The 22526-nt window shown below is 43.2% G+C and overlaps 2 protein-coding genes across 2 annotated transcripts in view; both read right to left on the reverse strand.

Moving 5' to 3' along the window:
* Window positions 1-7803, reverse strand: part of LOC144731386 (uncharacterized) — a 68843-nt gene extending 61040 nt beyond the window's left edge. Inside the window, exon 1 of the mRNA XM_078612403.1 lies at window positions 7715-7803. The gene's annotated coding sequence lies outside the window, so the exon portion shown is untranslated. The remainder of the gene's footprint in view (window positions 1-7714) is intronic.
* Window positions 1-22526, reverse strand: part of LOC144731553 (procathepsin L-like) — a 429171-nt gene that overhangs the window by 205190 nt on the left and 201455 nt on the right. The gene's annotated exons all lie outside the window — the stretch shown is intronic.

The following is a 22526-nucleotide window of genomic DNA, read 5'->3' on the forward strand; positions in this document are numbered from 1 at the left end:
TTCTAAATGCTGATCCACAATTACGTGCAATTTAAACTAACCAATACCAATTATTTAACCAGAGGAGGGGACGGGGAGGGGGACTTCAATGGTCTATTTTTCACGAACGGTCCTGCATTGGGATGTTTGTCCATTACCATACCGGCCTAAGACTTCTCAACTCATAAACACTTTGAGTAAGTGCTATTTAAATCACAGGCGGCCACCCATGCTGGAACACAGAATCTCAGCGACCTCTGAACCATTCTAGATTTGAAGCTTTCGTGACTGCAAGGATTCATACTCTTAGGTTTTTCGGTAACGTCACATAGGTAAAAAAATTAATAACAATAATAACAAATAAAATAATAATAAATGAAAATAACTCAATAAAATCACGACGTTTCGGAGGCAACACAAGAAGACGGAGACTTGTGTTGCCTCCGAAACGTCGTGATTTAATTTAGTTATTTTCATTTATTATTATTCTTTTATTTTTTACCTACGTGACTTTGCCGAAAAACCTAAGAGTATGACCTCTGAACCAGCCAGCCAGCCAGCCACCTACGCATTGCCATATTGCGGTGTGGTATACAGCCACTCGATTGTCAGTTTATAACACACGACAGCGCAGTATTACACTATTACAGTGCCTGTAGATAATTTACGATTGCAATTACATTGGCCTGCACCTACAATCAAAGTATATTGGTCTCTTATGGTTGTGATGCCACCATATCACCGATGCCAACTAAAACTGCTTCCCCGGCCATACAAAGAAGAAAGATTGCTCTCTTATAACCCCCATATACAACTCTGCACTGCCCGATGAGAAATACACAACTAGGGAATGGCACTGGCCAATTTACCACCATAATAATAATCACATTCACGGCTACTGCACATAATCATCTACTGGGGTCAAGAGTGGCTGGCTCGCAGGTTCACAGTCAAGTTCAGGGTCAACAAGACACGTCGTCCGTAAAAAAGTGCCACTTTCTGTGGAGTCAACAGTGTCCGTCCGATGCGTACACCTGTCACAAAAATGTGGCATTTCCACCATGGACTCAAGGATGTACACGGGCAATGAGCACGGCTCCACGCTCGTAAGAGTAGCCAATCACTTTGGTTTTTAACAGAATGCGCTAATTGCAGTGCTCCTCTCTCATTGAACAACTACTCTGGGTTACACGACGGACTCTCTTCCATCAACACTTAAATAACAAATACATTATCCCAAGGTGGCCACAATGGGTCAAAGGTCAGCTGGCACCACAAGAGATCCTGGTTCAAATTTTGACAGTTACCCGTGATTTAAATGGGGTTCTCAAGCGCATAGAGTTTGAGATAGTGACATATTTTAACAACGTAAAGGTTCGAAACTTTACACCGAGTGCAAAACCTATAAACGCATACACAATACATGGAACTGTGACGAAATTTAAAATGCAAACGTACGCTATAGCGCAGTCAAGCGAAAGTACAGCAGAATATTGCACACTGTACTTAAATGGTTGCCATGGTAGTCGTCGGCACGAGCGGCTTTTCAAGCACTGACATTCATCACTTGCACTGTGCAATGAAATCCGAATCGACATCCGCTTCCTGTACAATGTTTACAAGACAGTCCTGTACCATTGCCTTTGCCTTAACTTCGGAGGGTACTGCAGTAAAGGCAAAGGTGCAGCCCTGCAATTGCTCGATCCCACCACTGCCAGCAGAAGGGACGTCCACTAGAAGGAGCTTTGCAGAGCTCCTCCAAGAAGAGGGTATTTGGGACAAATGTCTTTGAATCGGTGGAAAGACCCACACTTTACCCGACGTCACCCGCTGATTGACGAGCTGTGGTGCTACCCATTGATACCGCTGGGTGGACAGAGGATGGATGCCGCGGTGGCTAGATGTTAACTACCTCGCCTGGTATACAGGAGGTTGTGGGTTAGATCATGTCCCTGTAGAGATGTTAACTACCTCGCCTGGTATACAGGAGGTCGTGGGTTAGATCATGTCCCTGTAGAGATGTTAACTACCTCGCCTGGTATACAGGAGGTCGCCGGTTCGATTCCAGCCTTGACACCTGTATATATGGAGTTTGCATGTTCTCTCTTCCGTGGTCACGTGGATTTTTCTCCAGGTCACCTGATTTTTCCCTCCACATTTAGAATCAACACGCATTCAGGGTATTTGGCAGCCGTAAATCTCCAAGCGATAAGCCACTTCGTTGAGCTATCAATTGTGGCCAGGTCGCTTCTGAAAAAGAAGCTAATAACTCAGTGGGCCTTACCTGGTAAAATAAAACAAATATTCGTTGGGGTGTTTCAGTAAAGTCACATAGATAAGTTCAAAGAAAATGACAAAAAATCTTTAGATCGCAACACAACCACCTTTTCCTGATGACGACCGCTTGTGTTGCGATCGAAACGTCGTAGTTTTTTTTACCTATCTATGTGACTTCACCGAAAGACCCAAAGAATATGAATTCCTGCAGTCGCGAAAGCTTTAAGTCAAGATAAAACAAATAGTTGAGTTTTAGTTTAAGAAACTTGCACCAATTTTTTCAACTGCTGCACCTGGAGGTTTAACCAACAACCTCTAGATTTCAAGTCCAGTGCGGTGCCCATTACACCATGACGTTCGTCATGTGTGTGAATAACAGCACAAACCATCATCAACATTAACACTACCTGCAAACTAAAACATATAGGGCCGGATTCAATTGTTGACGAACGTGTCCAAAACTCATCCTCTTGGCGAAATACTCCATTGTTTGTGATGGAGACACATGCAAGTATTCGCCCAAAATAAATAAAAAAGGAACACGCATCAAAATATTAAATAGGGCCCATACTGTGCATTAGGCAGGTCACAATGCATCGGATCAGCGATGAAAATCTATTTTTACACACAGAAATGCATGGATGGATGGATTGAATCATGCGCATTAGAATGAATTACAGCAGCGCTCTTACTATTCGTGAGGCTCACGGGGGGTACCAACGTCTCGTATCCTATTTCCCATGAAGTCCATAAAACATTTTTTACACGTATCCATATGCAAGAATGTAGATAATCGCCAATAATAGGAAAAATATGGAAAAGGAGCTTTGTTACAGATCCTACAGCTAACCACCGACGATAATAGGAGTCACGGCCCAGTAAACATGCAAACGATGGCCCAACATCAACCAATATTGCTCCAACGGTCCATGTTTATAAGGGGGAGGTAATATGATCCCAGATAATAGGATTTCTACTGAATTATTAAACAAAAAAGGCCTTATCCTTCCTGGTATAAACACAGGTGTTGAGAGTAAGGCATTTTTTATAACTCAATATTTTTAGCCTAGCAAAAGGGTCCCATAAATATGACTTCTACAACATACAGGATACGATTTATGCAAACTATGTAAATTATGCCTTGCCTGTTATAATCATAATACATTGCATTCATAAAGGCACTTTTCATAAAACGTACAGTGGAGTAAACAACAGGGACAAAGCTAACAGACGAAAACAAAAGAGACGATAAAAAGCACACATTATTATAATGTTGAAATGTTACAAGTATAACAAATCTGACGTTTCAAGCAATGATCCTTATTCAATGCAGGGAAAGGGAAGCCGGTTGAAAAAGGTTGTACAAAAACACCTGAAGGGTTTTCCCTCCGTTTGTAGTACTCTTTCTGAATTACAAATTACTGTGCAGTAAGAGAAATTATTATCAACTATCATTACACATCTTCTTGGTTATTTCGGTAAAGTCACATAGAAGGGAGATAATAAAATACAAAAAATAAAACATAAAAATAATAAAATAATGCTATGTTTTATTTGTATTATTTTATTATCTCCCTTCTACGTGACTTTACCGAAAGAACCAAGAAGATGAATCCCTGCAGTCACGAAAGCTTTAAATCGAAATATCATTATACAATTTCAAAACACACTTGTGATGTTGCATACAGGACGATAGTATGATTACTACTACAATCACTCCACTTGTTGATTCAGGAGAGCCTCATTGAGTCTCAAAAGCTCTTTTGCAGGAGGGTCCTGCCAGGTTTTTGCAGCAGTGAGAGTCAATGTGGCTGCTCTGTGTAAAATCCCTCTTGAGTCATTTGTGGGCAATTTTTCCACAATTGGGATGTTTGGCCAATCCCAATTACATACGGGCGAGGGCAGGGGCGGGTTTATTAACTATGAAGGGAAACCAGAGAACCCGTAGGAAACCGATGCAGAACAGAGAGGTGAAGATACAAACTCCACACAGAAAGGACACCTGATTCAGGAGTCGAACCCAGGCACCTTGTTGCTGTGAGACCGAAGCGTCAGCTAATACGCCAGCCCGCTGTAACAATAAAAAAAAACACGCGAATCCGTAGAGTACACGTGCGCGTTCCTCTTTACAAAAGGCATAAATGCTTGGGCAGTGCATTTTTGGGATGGATGTCAGTCATTTTATTTCACGCAAGGCCCCCTCGGGCTCAAGAAGCTCCCTTCGATGGCATCGCAGCCAAAACGACAAGCGTGACACACGGGAAGGAGGGGTTTCATGGGGTGGATCGTAGAACAAGGGCTGGGAAATGTAATGAATGTGACTCATACATAATAATCACAAAATAATAAACATACCGCAACGATTTTACAATGGAACACTTGTAAGAGATACAGAATAACCTTTACGCATGACACTAGTGAGATTAACTCACATGTGACATTCAAAATTGCATTATTACGGCCAGCATTCCAACTGCATTTCCTATTTTGGATTTCGTCTTACTTGAATTAAGTTGCTTCTCGTCCTGCCAAAATTCCCAAATTACAGTAGTAATTCAGCTTCGCTAAGTTCAAACCACAGCACATGTAAACATACAACTGCAATTCTCGTCAAAACGTTAAGTACACTTTTTGCTGCAAAGTATATGGATATCTTCATAGCAACATTTTATCCACACAGCGAGTACTGAGTCACAGCATTGCATACGCAATTACCATTGTACGTCAATGAAAGAGTCTACTCTGTTTGAAATGACAGCAACTTACAAATTGGAACTGCCTTCGGCGGGTTTACGAATACTCGTCTCCTCTCATATCCTTTGACGTTGAGTAAGGCCTGCGATAGGTCCAAAGAGGCAGGCAAACAGCGGCCGTAACAGGAGAAAATGGCTTGTGTTGTCTGTTCGTGTTAACAAAAGTGAATAGATATAATAGGTGTTGGCACAGGATAGACATGGTGCGGACAAACAGTGTTCTCTATGACATAAGCCAATCTCTGCTTTTAATGTGCAGCACAGTATTATGTTGATTTAGACGGGGAGTGTGAACTTGACATCAATATACGAGGTGGTGGATTTGTATTTGCTTTGTTGAAACGTGCAAATTGCTTGCAATTTCCGTCTCAGTTTTCATCACTCACAAGTTAAATTACAATTGCAAATTGGTCACCATTCGCAAATGCATTTGCAACAATAGTCCGGAAACCCACGACAGATATTTACCATTGCAGCCGTGTATGGAAAACATTTCCAATGCTCAATAAAGTAATGTAACATCGCAATGCTATGCTATACAGAAGTTGCCATGGCAAACGTGACTATATTTGCAACTGCAATTACAAGAGTACGGTGATTCCAATTATAATTGTGACCCCAAAGACAATTAACATTCAATTGTTGGAAATGTCACATTGGAACAGTGTTGAAACAGAGATTACATTTTGCAACAAAAATACAATGTAATGCAATTTTACTTGAAATGTAAAATACAATTGTGATTTTAATGTCCATTCATTATTATCACCCAGCTGCGATAATACATTTAGATTACAAATACTATGTGAAAAACCACGAATCCAATGTTAGTTTAAGCCTATTGTGGATATAATAACAATTGCGCGGTAATGTAGTTACAAATAAAACTGACAATGCATTTATAAATAACTGTGCAATTATTTATCACAAATAACATGAAAGTAACTTCATTCAAAACTAACGGAGCTTACTATTGCAAACGAAACTGAAAATTACTACTGCAAATGTAACCGAAATTACTTTTGCAAATGTAACTCAAATTACCATTACAAATGTAACTAAACATATGACTGCAAATGTCACTAAAATTATTCTAAAATTACAATTGCAAATTTTACGGAAATTACAATACATCACTTCTATATTGCGAATGTCACTGGGATTATTGCACAGATAACTGAAACAACCATTAAAATGTAACCAAAGTTAGGACTGAAAACTAGCTAAACTTACAAGTGCAAATACTGAGGCTACTATTGCAAAACTGAAACTACCGTTGCAAATGTAAATAAAATTACTTTTGCAAACATAATTGAATGTAATATTGTACATGTAAATGAAATTACGATTGCAAATGTGATTAAAATACATTGAGCAAATGTAACTTAAATTATTATTGCAAATATAGGTCAAATTACAAGTGTAAAAAACGGATTTATCCTCGTCCCGAATGTGATGAAACTCTTAACTAAAACTGCAAAATCAATTACAGCATCAAGAACAAAAATTACAAATGGGATATTAAAAAGAAAAAATTCTAAGAGGCGGCAAAAGAAATTGTTCAATAAAAACATGACAAAATATAAAAATGCGATGATATTTTGCAACTAAGTTAATAATACGTTTTACTCTCAAAAGATGCAACTGCAATAGCGGAGCAATCGTGTGCTCTGCTCTGAATGCAGAAATCTACTTGCCCTGAGACAGCCAACCATAACATTTAGATTTGGTTGCTTTTGCAATTCAATTACATTTTACAATTTTCCCCGCTTGATTGTTTTTATTCTCCGTTGCAACCGAACTATACAGAGGTCCATTCCTTTTTTTTACTACGCTTGTCTATAAAGCGGCCTCTTCGATTATCCTCACCGCGTAAAGGCTTTTCAAGCAAATAAACTGCGCTGTCGCAAAACATGCGATAAAATATTTCAAGTTTTGCGAGCACCTCGCTCGGCAAAGCTGCCCGCTCGGGTCCCGCATCTGCAAAAGCTCCCCCCTCGTGTACCCCACCTCGAGTTCTCCACCTCGAGTTACCTCGAGTTACAACACCTCTACTTATCCACCTCGAGTTACAACATCTCTACTTCTCCACCTCGAGTTACAACACCTCTACTTCTCCACCTCGAGTTACAACACCTCTACTTCTCCACCTCGAGTTACAACACCTCTACTTCTCCACCTCGAGTTACGACACCTCTACTTCTCCACCTCGAGTTACAACATCTCTACTTCTCCACCTCGAGTTACAACACCTCTACTTCTCCACCTCGAGTTACAACACTTCTACTTCTCTACCTCGAGTTACAACACCTCGAGTTACCTCATGTTACGACACCTCTACTTCTCTACCTCGAGTAACCTCGAGTTACAACACCTCGAGTTACCTCGAGTTACGACACCTCTACTTCTCTACCTCGAGTAACCTCGAGTTACAACACCTCTACTTCTCCACCTCGAGATACAACACTTCTACTTCTCTACCTCGAGTTACCTCGAGTTACAACACCTCGAGTTACCTCGAGTTACGACACCTCTACTTCTCTACCTCGAGTTACCTCGAGTTACAACACCTCGAGTTACCTCGAGTTACGACACCTCTACTTCTCCACCTCGAATTACCTCGAGTTACAACACCTCTGGTTCTCCACCTCGAGTTACGATACCTCGTGTTCTCTGGCCCGCGCCTCCGAGGCTACAGTACCCACCGGGTGCATCCGTGCGGTGCGCGCTTCTCTTGAGAAGAGCAAAGTGCGATTGCGCCGTATCCTTCCCAACGCATCTCTGTCGACGTAAATTCCAAAGCTGGATGGCAAATCACCCCCCCCCCCTGCCGGTCCTTGCCCCCCCCCCTCCCCAAAAAAAAATAATCATTCACCACCAAAGCCGCACACTGTACACCCGCTCGTCTTCGCCAAATGCCCTCTCCCATGGGGGGCAGAGAAAGGATTAGTGAAGCGTGGTTACACTTGCGTGTGCCTCAATGCAGGGAGCGCAGCGGTGGGCTCGCTGCTGCACGCCTCCACCCCAGGCTGCACACTGCCGCAGCGCTTCGTTTCTTTATTCTGCCGCCCCCTTTCCCGCCTTCCTTCCCCACGACGACGGCGACCCGATATGACCCACTGCACCACAGCGCCGGCACTGCCAGGGAAGAGCCATCCCCGCCCGCCCGCTCCGCTTCCACGGCCGTGGCACATCGCAAGGCAGGGCCCCCGCTTGCTGCTGTGCCATCGATTTGGATTCTTAGCGCGTCAAAATGCCAACGCGTTTCGGCAAAGGCAAGGTGACTGCGCTGAGATTCAAAACAGCAACAAAATAAATAATGTGGCACTGTGGCGATGTGCCCAACTCGCAAACGTAAGGTTTGCGAGTTCAAATCCCGGTACGAGGTCAATAGAACGAATAACTCCTTTGTGGGAAGTCATTAGTGACTGGCCTTTGGAAAGACTGCTCAGTGTTTTTGCAATATATAGAATGAATCCCACCACTGGCTCAGGAATGCCAAGAGAGATGAGAACTACACGATGCTTGTTTAAACATGGAGACTTAATAGTGTCCATAACCCGACTACCCTCAACTCCTATTAGCAGCGGGAGCTGTGGATCCGTGAAACTCCTATTATGCGCAGCACTAGTCTTTCTCTTAACCTTCAACCTATATACGATAATAAAAAGCACCACCATCCTCGTATAGAACAGGATTTTCCAAGGGGGCCCTGGCATTAACGCAGATGGATGGCTTCTCTCTGCATTCATGCAAAAAGAATGGCTTTGGTAAGACGCGTAGTTAACAAGAAACTCCACGTGGAATAAATAACCCTGTACAGTACATTTAGGTTATTGGAGAATTTATGCGCTTTGGCACAATTACAACGTTTCATTGACGGCAGGAATTTAAACCAGCAACCTCCGGCCACTAAAGCAAAGCCCGGCCAATAGCCGTGCTCCAGTTTTTTTTTAAAGCTCTGGGCTTCTGAACAGAGCGTTTTTTTATGTACACCGAAGGCCACGTGAACCCCAATTTCACTTGAAAGAGGACAATACCAGATGGACATGGGTTCAATTTTGTTGAGACAAGTGGGCACCCAAACACTTCCCCGGCTGCCAAAATTGAAGGCTGCAATCTACATGCGACATAGATATTGATCACACCCACTGCAGAAGCGTGGAATTATACCACCAAAGCTCAGGATGGCGAATGGCGTATCACCAGCCTCCCCCCCCCATCATCAACTGAGTAAACTGAGATACTTTGATTTGGACCGAGACACTCAGAAACACATCTTCCCGACCCAAGAGACACACCGGGCAATATTGTTCAATCACCCTCCTGCAGATCAAAAACATTTATCTTTCCGCTTCTTTGCTCGCGAAATGCTCGCCTTTTGGAATTCCCCCCCCCACCACAACATTTCATTACCCCAAGGCCTTATAACCTTGCTCAATCCAAGAAACGCAATATCTATTATCCATTACACTTTCAGTCGTACCGTGTGTTGCAGGCCGCTTGCCGTTTAAGGGCACTGGCGCCTCTGCTGTGCAACCGTGATAAAAACAAACAAACAAAAAAAGTTGCAAAGGCTCAATCTCAAATGAAGGTTGACTCAACCCATCATCTCTAGAGGGTGGACAGAACATGTACTACTTTGTGGGGAAGAATGCTTATTATAATATCCCCCGCCATAGTAACGTGGAATGTCCATACCACCAACAGAGATTGAGACCGCCCGGCTGAGAATGGAAACAAGCTATGATTTGTTTTAATATGCAGTATTGTAGAAAAATCTTACTGTGCAGTACTGTATAAATGGACACAGAAGGGTGGAGAAGGGTTTGCTTCATTGCCAAAAAAAACTAAACATTTAAATCCAAAAACCAACGGGGCCTTCTGGAATACAAAAGCAGTTTCCAGCAGCATTAAAGGAAGGAAACCCCTGGACCAGTTTTGACTTCTACGAGTATCATGCAGAAGGGAGGACATGGCTCATTAAATAAACACTGCTGGGTTGCCCGATGCTAAGGGCAAGAGAAGCACTCCACAGACACTATGGAGCCATTCATCGTGTCCACATTAATCTTGGCAAAAGGGGCACATGGAGATTTTGTACTGTAGGAGCAGAGCACTGGACTTTTGATCGTGCAAATCATTGCCCATACTGAGCTGACATTCACACCCGGATAATAATTCAAACTCAACACGTTTGTCAATAACACTGTCCAAATAAGAAAAATAATTAAATATAAGTCCGTGTAACACACACATACATGTAAGGGCCCTTCTTTATAGTCGAGAAAGAAATCTGCAATGAAGAAGAGGCCACTTTCCGAAACGTTGTCGATTGTTTTTCTTTTGGAGGCAGTGCTGCTAAAGAAAGCGTTGAAAATGTTGTGCTTTATTGCTCGCGCACCACCGCCGATGCGGTATCACGCAAAAAATATACTCTCATATGGTAATTCTCTTCATTCTACCTCCCATGATGACATTCCCCTCAGCCTCCGCGTTTCTCTAGCTAACGCGCGCACCTCTCAACATACAATTGCATTTAGACGCTTCATAAATCCCAATTACTCTTATATGTGCAGTACTACAGAGTATACGCAGCGCATGAGATCAGGCGACCCCTGTTTGACCTAGACTTCATTAGAGCACTACATTTGAAAAAATATTGCCCATACGGATGTTTGCTTGTTTGTACGTTAGAAGCAACGTGACCACAACGTGATAGACACCACATTTGGATGTACCGTTGCAAATTAGGTCTAATCGTCATTAGATGAAAACACCCAAAACAAGGTCGACCACCGTGGAGATGCATCGATGAGACCAGCTGACGTGCTCACTGCGGAGGAACAAGATGGATTGTGGCATCATTGAGGTAGGCCTTCGTCCAACAATGGAGAGGCAGTGGCTGATGATGATGATTCATAAGCAGAGTTTGGCTATTTGATTACGAGTACTGTACAGTAATCGATGACTCTACCGAGTATCGGTTCGAATCACTCAACTCATCAGGAAAACGCAAAACAGTTGGATAAAAAGTCTCGCTTCTGTTCCCAGGTGTGCCGCTGGACAGGAGGTGAACGTGTAGGGGTTTGGTGACATCATCGGCCTCATCAGACGCGTCACACTTCTCGTGTACAGGGATGTCGGGGCGGTCACAGTTTTAAAAAGGGGCCCAACTTTTAGGGCCACAAGAAAATTGGATTACGATTTTCAGTCGATTCATTGACTAATCGATCCAGTTTTAATCACAAGCGATGCTGTTCTTCTTGAGCACATATATATGAATGAGTTTGCAGAATACACCGCGGCCATAAAAAGGTGCCATCTGATAGTTTATATTGTAATTGAAGAGTACAGTTTGAGCTGCATAGTTGAAATGTTGGGATTATGTAAAAGATCAAGTGTTTGCCAAAACCACCAAACCAGAGATGTTGGCAGACACATGGGGACTCTCTTAAATCTCAATATGATGTGGTTACCATGACGGACGTGTTTTTAATTGACTGGATTCTGTTTATTTATATATCTTACTGGATAATCCCTCGAGATGGAACATCTAGTTTACAAGGATGTCCAGCGTGTCAAGTTGCAGGTACAAAGCAAACACGTGACGAGAGATATATCCACACATTAAAATCTATGAGTTATCTATATATATAAAAAAGGGAAATTTGTGAATGTGTGTCTGTTCGAAATGTTTAGCATACTTCCCGACATGCAACATGAAATTTTGCATGTGGGTAGTTTCCAGACTGTACACAATGCGAAAAATATAAAAAATTGACTTTTGTATTTTGGGGGGTGGGGAGGGCACAATAATGGATATATTTTGCACGGCCAGTGAGCGGTGACGTCACATCTGTGATGTCACCCGCATGCAGTAACGTCACGCAGTGTGCCTGGTGACGTCACGCACCCCGCCAACCCTCCGCGAAGGCCGTGTATCCCGCACAAATGCGCGGCGTAGCTGTCTCGATTTTATAAGTCAACGCGACTAATTTTAGTTCGCTCTTCAATATAAAGCAGAAGATACATCTGTTTGTGTGGAACGCTGAGCTCTGACGTCATGAAATTTGCACATCTTATGCTGCTGTCTGGGATTTCTAAGGAAACGCGACTATTTTCAGCTCGCCACGTCATTCCCTTACCGAGTTGCCTGCTTAAGGTTCAATTTCCTTGAGTGAAAAACATCCGATTTAGTTGAATTGATTTGTTTAGGATTTTTTCTTACTTGCAATCATCAATTTTTTACAGGGTTTTCCACTGAAATATAAGGGAATATCCAATTAATCCAAGACAAGAATTCAAGTCCCGGGCGAAGCCGGGTAGTAAAGCTAGTAGCATATAATTCTACAATGTCAAACACATTCATACAGCGTCAAGAACATGTACAGGACAGCCAAGGCAGTACGCGCATGAACATCACACTGCAGTCAAACGCATAACACGTGCAGATTTTAGAAGAATTACATTCATGATCAAAATCTTCACGCTGTTTAATGTGTTTCCTATTTTATCAACCTAGCTAAAACCGTTGTTTGCTTTTCATTATTTAATAATGGGCAACACCTTTACGAATACCGCGTATAGGTCAAAAATGCACATTTTTCACATAACAGTAACAATAATATAAACTGTAGCTCTTTTTCAATCCATCGCTGGATAAAGGCCTGTCGCCGCATCAATCACAATTATTGTTTTTGACCATACTTCACCACACTGACCAGTCGAAGTTGCTGTGAACGGGTAGGAATGCCCAATGAATGTGCATGGTACGGGACATTTATGACAGGCATCCATTATTCACGGAAGACGAAACGCAAGCAAGCATTAGATATGGGTGCTTTTTATTCTTGTATTACCCAAACAATATTTATCCACGGCAAAGGGGCAATTAAAAACCACATCTGTAAATGTCATTAAAATTGCAATTCACCCGCACAAATCCTGGCTCCTGGATACAGCACATACCCCAGGAAAAACGCGCAAACGTTGGGCCAACACGTTACGCCAAGGTTGGCCGGTCGTATGTTTGAAATCCCCTTACGTGTGCTGGGCTTCATGAACAAGCATGGAGCAGCTCCCGTAATGTACTCAAGCAGCAGCCCCTAAGACCCCCCCCCCCTGTATAAATATGTAGTCACTAGAGGGCGCTATGGCAGTATACAGCGGCTCCTTTACTTACGAACAAGTTGGGTTCCAGGTCTGTTCGTAAGTCGATTCGTTCGCAAGTCTAACTTTACTCCTGTGGATTACAAACATGTTGTACGGCATGTACACTGAACACGTGAAATTATTTTAAAAGCTGTATAATCTCCTGTATATGTAGATACCACTAGTTCTTCATGTTCTGCATATGTAGATTACCACCACCGCCGTCTGTTGTGCAGCGGTTGAACTTACAACTCTCGGTCCAAACAAGCAACTGAACATATGGACAGGTTTGTATAAAGGTGTCAGTTTTTGTACCAGTCTAAAGGGTAAAAACCTATTACTATATTGTGCCACTGGTAAAGGAGGTCTCATAGTGTAAATGCTTACCCCGAGCTCTCAATACTCTGATAGTGCGATGTTTTTGAGTTGTACGCCTTTTGGCGTCATCTGGTCCAACACCAATGGAGACTAGGCTCTAAGAAAAGCTGTCTCGGGTGTGGACCAATCAACTTCAAGGACAGTGCATATCATTATCATTATCAGAGTTGTTTATTTTTGTTTGCATTTTGACTGCTTGTGTTGTGGTTATTGCAACATAATGCCTTGTATAAAGGTGTCATATTTGTACCAGTTTAAAGGGTAAAAACCTACTACTATGGACACGTTTGTTCGTATCTCTGAAAGTTCGTGAGTCGAATGTTCGTAAGTGGAGGAGTCCCTTTACCTGTAACTCGAGGGGCACTGTGAACGGATCCAATTATCCGTGGTGGTTTTTTTTCTGCAGAACTAACCCCTTTTATCTGGGGGGAAGCAGTGATGCTGCGGTTTCCACCCTGCACTATTAACCCAGCCACCTCGAATTTGATTCCCAGCCATAAATTACATCGTTGGGGAGTAGTGTCTCAACCAGCCCAGTACACATGGGGACATTATGGGACAGTTTTTGGCCAACGTTGGTCCAACAGTTCCAAACCACTTGCCAACATTGGCCCAATGTCGCAAAAATCACCACACTGACTGGCGTGGTGAAGTATGGTCAAACAAATCCCCACCCAAGATTATGTCCACAGCAAAGATTAAGTGATGAAATCAGCTCGCGTGCAGATGCATGATGGATTGGGGTACATCGCAGGATCGTGAGAGATGGGTGCGGATGGCTTGGAGTGCCCTTCATCCAGCAGATGATCGATCATGTCTGCTGCTGATCACGAATACTATGATGAATTTGCAATCACTGCGAGATGACTCCACTTATTCGCAATGACAGGAAGATCCGATATGCAAGGATAAGGACGAAGAACGGACACTGTATAATACAGTAGTGTAATGTGGCGGCGGTGGCGTGGGAGGAGGGCCAGATTTGCCAGGGAAGTGGGGAGGGAGGGAGGTGGTGGTGAGCGAGTGAGCAAAGATACAGACGGCATGCTTGTCGAGGAAGAATGGAGGATGGTGACGTGAGGGTTGCTCGAGTAATTGGGCCAAGCTGCCTTCATTGAACCATTTTCTCGTGAAATGTTCACGGGTGTTCGGATAGTTAAGGTGCAATTCCTAGAACCGCGGCGTTTTCTCTGCCGTCAGCTCGTAATGAACGACCCTTTGTGACAACGCGTGAAAGCGGCTTGCAATGGCGGCGAACTGTCTCGTGCAACCAGTGAAAATTTGTAAAAATTGCCAACGACGATCGTCTGACTGACACGCAAGCAAGATTTTAGCCATTTAACGCATTGTTACCGTGACACTACGCGTACACACACACAGGTTGAGGAGAGACCGGTCTTGTCAGTCAGTCTTAAGACCTCATCAGAGAGCAGTCTGCCTGCCAATCTACCGCATTGCATAAAGACCCAATCAGAAACTGAACTGTCAGTTGACATCAGACACTGGTCTGTAAAGCCATTGTATAGAAAGACCGGTCTGTCAGTACAGTACTGTATATTGTATAAAGGACATGATTAGTAAATGGTCAGTCTAGTGCATAATGACCTCGACCAAACTCCGCGGAGTATTTGAATCTGTTGCACAAAGCCCCCATCAGAGAATAGCCTCTCAGTTGATGTCCCACAGACATTCCGATGGCAACCGAGAGAAAATCAAGATTCAATGTATACAATGTATGCATGTAGTCCTATGATTTAAACTACTGTAGTGCATTACCGAATTGGGGGGGAAATAAGAATTTTAATTGACAAACGCGTACGATATATACAAAAATGTAAGCTATAAAAAAATCTTTGGGCCTTGCAATTTGTTCAAGCCGCTGCATTTCAGCACGGTTGGATACGTATGGTGCGAAAGAAGTTCAACATACAGACAACATACACGCTGTTGAAATGACCTCAGCCAGAGTGAGCTCTAGAGAACCCCCCTCTAGAAGGTAGTTTTGGGCCACAGTTTCCATACAGGCCAGATGCCTTGGAAGAGGTGTGAGTACCCACCGCTGACCGACCACATGTGGAACTTGCCGATCGACTCGTTGGGGAATCCCTTTATACTGCCAGGTGGAAATAGGTGTGTGGTGGGGGGTAGTGCAGCGGCGACCCGAGTTCGATTCCTGCTCACGGCCAACACCAGTGACGATTATATGAACCGGTCTTGGGCCCTCCGGAGGTGGTGTTGGCCGGCCTTCACAGGTGCTCGCTAACAGCATTTGCCCCAACATTCTGTTCAGGCTATAAGGGGGATCTTTCTGTACTAAAGAAACTTGCCTTCCCTTTCTACTGCTGTGCCAGGGAGATCGAAGCAAAGACCTCTGGATGGCAAGTCCAGCGTGATAATCATTACTCCACGGCAGAATTCCCTTAAACTAATGGTCATCAAATGTGTTGATTGCAGTGAAAACCATCCTAGACAATGTCAACGCTGTCCTGTGCGTTAACCATTACACTATGGCAGCATTGCAAGGAAGATAATTATTCAAATGTAAATACATTACAATTGATTGGTTTCTTTGGCCTTTGTTAGGACTATACTCAAGAGTTGATCGGAGCCAATGCCACTGATGTCACTACATCTGTCCACTGCTCCCTTCCTTCTGTAAGATCCCGCAGCAACTGCACGGTTGACACTGCCCTCCAAGACCTGCTGTAACAGCCTCATCACCGCCATCTGCTCCTGTTTAATTGACAGTGTTCCAATGTAATCTGCTGTGTCAAGGTCTGTTTGCAATGGGACCAAACCATATGACAAGGTCATCCCACCTGGCGCAATAAAACTAAATATATTCACTCATCGATTAAAGTCACTATTATATAAAGACTAGCTTTACTACCCGGCTTCGCCCGGGACTTGGATTCACCACGCCCGACCGCCTTTGTCTCCCCAGTGGCGATGTTCACACACCACACCAGTTACTCGTTTGAGGCCGAGTCGACCTAGGGGAGGCCCAGAACTGGTTGAAATAATCGTCACCGGTGGTGGCCGTGAGCGGGAATCGAACTCGGGTCGCCGGGTTCGTAGTGCAGCGCGCTACCCGCTACACTACAATGCGTTACGCTCCCACATGCGCGGGTCACGTGACAGATTTGACGTCACAGCTCACTTGCCGTGCAAAAAACATATGCATTATTGAGCTCCCCCCCCCCCCCCCCAGAAGAAAATAAGTGTATATTTATATGTTTTGCATGGTGTACAGTCTGGAAAGTACCCACATGGCAAATTTCAAGTTTGTTGCATGTCGGGAAGTACCCTAAACATTTTGAACAGACACATAATCACAACTTTGCCTTTTATATATATGTAGATGTACTTATATCAAGAATGGCCTACAACCAATTCCCCAGAATGCACCTGATCCCATCAGATTGTAAGCTAAGCTGGTTTGAGCCTGGACAGTGTTTTTATGCGTGAGCACCATAAAAAAAAAACATGCATTCTAACATAGGGCAGCGGGAATACGTTGCAGACAGTACAGAATAATTCCATTGTTATACTGCACTTCTATGGTCCCACATCTGTGCTACACCAACCTCCTGCATCCTACTCATTGCTACACATGAACGCATTATCATCGCTCCACCTCCACAGCAGTCGTCCTCACAGATGTGTTGTTCTCTCCTTTGGCAGCCATTCCAACGCCAGACTTATCCATCAGTCATCATCCCTGTTAGCGGTGTGTCCTGCTCAAACCCAATTAAATTTCTTTTGCCAAGGTGATGTCTCTGATTTGAGTTTGTTCCGCGACCCATGTGCTCCTCTTTTCTGTACTGCATAATCACGCAATCTTGTGAGTTACGGCCCAAATCACGCACTGGCAAATTTTCATTTCCATCCCATTTTTGGGCTAACACATTGTCAATGCGTCTCTGCCACTTCCTCAACATGGGAAAAGCCGCCCCTTTAATCAGAAGCAGTTCTATGAAATCTCCTTCTGCGGACTGCTCTGGAACACACACACACATGCACTGCTCTGCTCTACAAGAGTTCACAATTCATTGTTGGTCCCATGACATGACACAATAGCACAATGGGAATGAATCTGGGGAAATAACCCCGAAAAATATTTAATTAAAAAGAATCACAGCCTTAATAATAATGAATTTTGCCACCGAAAGCCAAGTTGAGGCATTGCCTATCCACGCGTGTAACAGCATGTACAAGAGACTGGCTCTATGAGATTAGCTAGGTTGAATGTCGCCACTGTAAACGCGTGTATATATATAGTACACGGGATGTGGCAGTAAAGACATCATGCGTGGCGTGCAAAGCTGCATACAGTAACGCTCCAGGCTGCACTGTTAAAGGGGCAAAATACGATTAAGTCAATGGCCTCTCTGTGTGCATTAGCTAGATTTATTGCCTGTCTGTGTTAATGTGTATACACATGTGTATGTACACATGTATCTATATAAACCGTGCGTTAGAATAGTACCTCGAAGTACTGCGTACGTATGCATGTATATGCGTACGACATATCTACCGAATGCAATATACTGAATATTCATGCAGTGGTGTGCGTGAAATTGTGCACAGCTTGACATTGTCTTTATGTGGGTTCGGTTTGTGCCATTTCGCGTGTGTGTGTATATATACAGCTAATCTATCTTTACCCAAATTCGCGAAAAGCGGTTTCAATCGTGGACCGCGATTCGCAGAAGCGGGCGGAACTAACACGGAGCTGCGGCAGCAGAGCTGAAAGGGAAGCTCAGAGTTAAGATTTTATTCTATAGAACTGTGTTTGTATATCACACTAGCGCAGATGAGCTCACTGCGTTGATGCGACTTGTTTTGTAGAAAAGTATTAAGCTTTTTTTTTTTAAGACTTGGATATTAAGTCTTCTAAAAAATGCAACAAAATCCTTGAACATGGGCCTATATTCATGGAATAGAGTCGATTTTTGTTGTTGCAAAAATCATAACCTTACAATACGCAAATGTGTCACGGATTATTCATTGCACCGCTCGTCACGTACCGAGCTGACCCTTTAATCCGCAGATTTGTTTTTGTTGTTGTGGCTTAATGGAATTGCCCGGCTCTTTCCTCCCATTATCCGCAACGTATCAGCACCAACATGTTGTTTATTTTACTTTTATTAATTTGAATGTTTTACCTACGTGACTTTACCGAAAAAAACCTAAGAATATGAATGTTGTTGCCGATTATTCGATCAAAACTTACCCCCATATCAACACAGATTTGGGGATTTATGCTGTAGTACTGTACTATAGTTGTGGTATCTGAACCGGTCCTGGACCTCCCCCTAAGTTGACTCAGCCTTACATGATTACCTGGTCGCTTTACGTAGTTAAACACAAGGACTGCGGAGGTAAAGGTGGCTCCGCAAGTCATGCTGTTGGCCACACCACCCCGTAGTGCGCGGTGCTGGCCTTAATAGCTGCTCACTGACAACACTTTGCCCATACTCTTACTGTTTTCGGTAAAGTCACGTAGGTAAAAAATGAAATTAAAATTAATAAAAGTAATAATAGAAATAAAATAATAATAAATCACGTTTCGGAGGCAACACAAGTCTCCGTCATCAGGTGGGACCGTCACAGCTAGATTTGCTGTATCAAGTGAGGCAGGGATTCCAAGATACAAGTTCTTAAATACAAGTTAAGGGGGAGGAGGGGGGGGAGCTTATGATACAGTATATTTAGCTGTGACGGTCCCACCTGATGATGGATACTTGTGTTGCCTCCGAAACGTGATTTTTTTTATTTTTTTTATATTATTACTTTTCTTAATTTTAATTTACGTGACTTTACCGAAAAAACTAAGAGTATGTATGAATCCTTGCAGTCACGAAAGCTTCAAATCTAGAATTAACACTTTGCCCCAAAAGCCTGCAAAAGCAAAACGAGGAAAGTTGGTCTTCATTATTTTGCATACGCTTGTCCAAACGTTGCGTGCTGTAATTGTGTATGCGCTGTATACATTGCAGAAGACTGTCGTAAGAATGATTCTGTACTGCTGTATTCATCACAATAATGTAGTACGGCACTGTAATTTGTCTTTTGTACGTTTACGCTTGAAGCACCGCATGTTTTGCACGCATTAATGTTCTGTAGTAAAAATTATTGTACGCATGTACAACAGTTATAAATACTGCATTGTGCATTGCATGACACTGTTTTCAGTAAGTAAACTAACATTTAATTCTGTGAAGTGGTTCTGTAACCTATGGCCGTGGAATTTCAATAAAAATGTTGTAGTCATTGGATCATAATCTTGGTACTCGCACACAATAAATTTCTCCTCGCATATGGCTGCTAGATGGCATACGTAAAAGGTCATGAATTGTACATTAGAAAATCTACTAAACATGTTTGAAAAAAATACTTTTGGAGGGTGTAAACACAACGAAATGTATAAAAGATTGCAGCTGCAATATGGTGACAGCTGTATGAATAGTGGCAAAATAAAAAAAATGGGTGGAATGGGTGGATTGACACAAAAAAGCCTTGTCTTTGCCGTGTAAGACTCTGGCCAGCAGATTACAACAAACGCACTCCTGTTTGCTTAATGGCCTCGAGTTTAAAATGTTGGCGTGCCACGGTCACGTTCTCGACAGAAACTCCACTTTACGTGGATTACCAAAGGAACTGTTCCCACACATATCCATATGACTGATGATAAGTCCTTAATTCCTACATGCCTGCCATCTTAAATCAACAAGAGCCACCACTGGCTGAGGTTGAAACATCAACTGGCCGAACCCATCTGTTGTCACAAACTTGTTCACATCCTGTTTGCAGCTGTTCCACCCACTTATAAAATGTTGCCACGATCCATACATTTGCCACCATATTGCCATTTCATTGTTTCATTTCACTGTTTAAAAAAACAACTATATATGTCACAAGAGCCTACTGTGCTCTGGCACACCGATGAGTTTCCGGGTTGTACATGCTGTTTATGTGTGTGCGTTGAACATCTTTCGCACCGTATGTAGCCAACCGTGCTAATCGGAGGTGCTATAATGGTGTCTGAAGTTTGGCTTAATGTCCTGGGAAGGGAACAACCTGAAAACACATCGGAGAGAGCTATAAAACACAGCTGCGATATCTATGCAGGAGGCCACTGCTTTTCTTATTTGCAAATGTGCAAGGGTGCTGCCATCTTTGATTACAGAATATATATGCCATCTAGTGGCAAAATCTCGAGTGATAAAAATATTGCACACGAGTAACCGGGTCGTGCCTCATTAACTAGACACGTTTTAACCGAGATCGCACATGATACAGAGCAACAGAGACAAAGTGGTTTGTGCACTGCGCTACGAAACCTGAATTCAATTCCCAGTGACAGCTCACACCAGTGGCAAGTGATCATGAACAGATTCTGGGCCTCCCTCAGGTCGACTGGAGTTTTAAATGTGTACCTGGTGTGCTGGATAAACATCGGCACCTGGAGAGCGAGACGAGGTGGAAAGGCGTGGTTGCTGATCGTGCCTCGCCCTCCTGCTCCCGATTGACCTTACTAGGTGCTCACTAACAACACTTGCCCCAACAGTCTATTGTTTGTATGTTCCGTAATAGTATTTGTGTGCTACAGTGCTGCGATGGCGTTATCAGCATGAGGGCTTTGTGACTGCAGACCCTGCCAAGTTGTTATTATTGCTGCGCCCGTCTTGTGCATGCCATGCGGGGCTGTGGAAAACCTGTGTCACATCCCAAAGCTTCCTACGACCACCACCACCACCATCATCGCCACCACCACAATCTCCCCTGGCCCCTGGCTCCACGGAATGAGTGATGTTTCAATAGGCCCACCCAATCACCCAGCCATCCCATCCATCAGGCACATTACGCACTTGATGTTTTCCTGCAACTTCCTGTAATTGCTTTCGCTTCCCTTTTAAATATCGTGGCATTAAGGATCCAGCATGTGTTCTACTGGAAAATATTTACTTTGCACTGTACAGCGTGCTGCAATTCATAACATAGGTACATTACATAGCAACAGCATGTTACTGTACTTCATCCCGCCATTATATTACGAACAAGTAACCAACACACCTCGCCTTGTCTTCCTCCCTTCTGCCAGATCAGCTGCCAATCAACATCAAGTCTCCAACGGATTGCTCTTAGTCTCATCCTAACAACTATCTGGCTTTAGATATTTACACAGTCGATGTATCCTTTAAGGTCCTATTTCAGTGTCGCCATCAGCAGGCTTTGAGTTGTGTTCAACAATTGACGTGTCCCTTGTGACACAGCTGACAAAGTCCTTCAAGGGTGGATCTGTCTCATCATAATCATCATCATACCACCAGGCTTTTGGTCTTCCCCTTCTTGATCGTCAGCGACCTGTGGGTGTCCACTCCAATGCCCGTCTCGGTAACCTGCCCTCCTCCATCCTGCACATGCGTCTCGACCCATCGCAAACCTCCGCTTTCTGATCACATCTACAACTCTTCCCTGCCACAATTCTCTGCTAAACCTCCACGTTGCTTATCCTACCCTGCATTCATCTAGCAGTGGATTGCCAAAGGCCTATAAATTATTATTAATAAGGAAAGCACACTCTATTCACAAACGAATGGAATACACGATAGGCATTGCCAATTACCTAATCCATAAGTAATGTATTGTATACTATAAGGGAATTAGTTCATGTGACAATAATACAGTAAAATAATAAAAATAAAACATAATAAAATAATTCTCACGACGTTTCGGCCACAACGCAAGCAGCCGTCCTCAGATGGAGAACAGGTCTGTCGAGAAGAGGACGGCTGCTTGCGTTGTGGCCGAAACGTCGTGAGAATTATTTGATTATGTTTTATTTTATTATTTTATTATTTCCATTCTATGTGACTTTACCGAAAGAACCAAGAAGATGAATCCCTGCAGTCACGAAAGCTTTAAATCGAAAAATAATACAGTAGTACGATAACCTCAGAGTCTCAATACTATTTCAGG

This window comes from Lampetra planeri, chromosome 39 (genome assembly GCF_965212315.1).
Source record: "Lampetra planeri chromosome 39, kcLamPlan1.2.h2, whole genome shotgun sequence".
In the NCBI taxonomy this organism is placed as follows: Eukaryota; Metazoa; Chordata; class Hyperoartia; order Petromyzontiformes; family Petromyzontidae; genus Lampetra; species Lampetra planeri.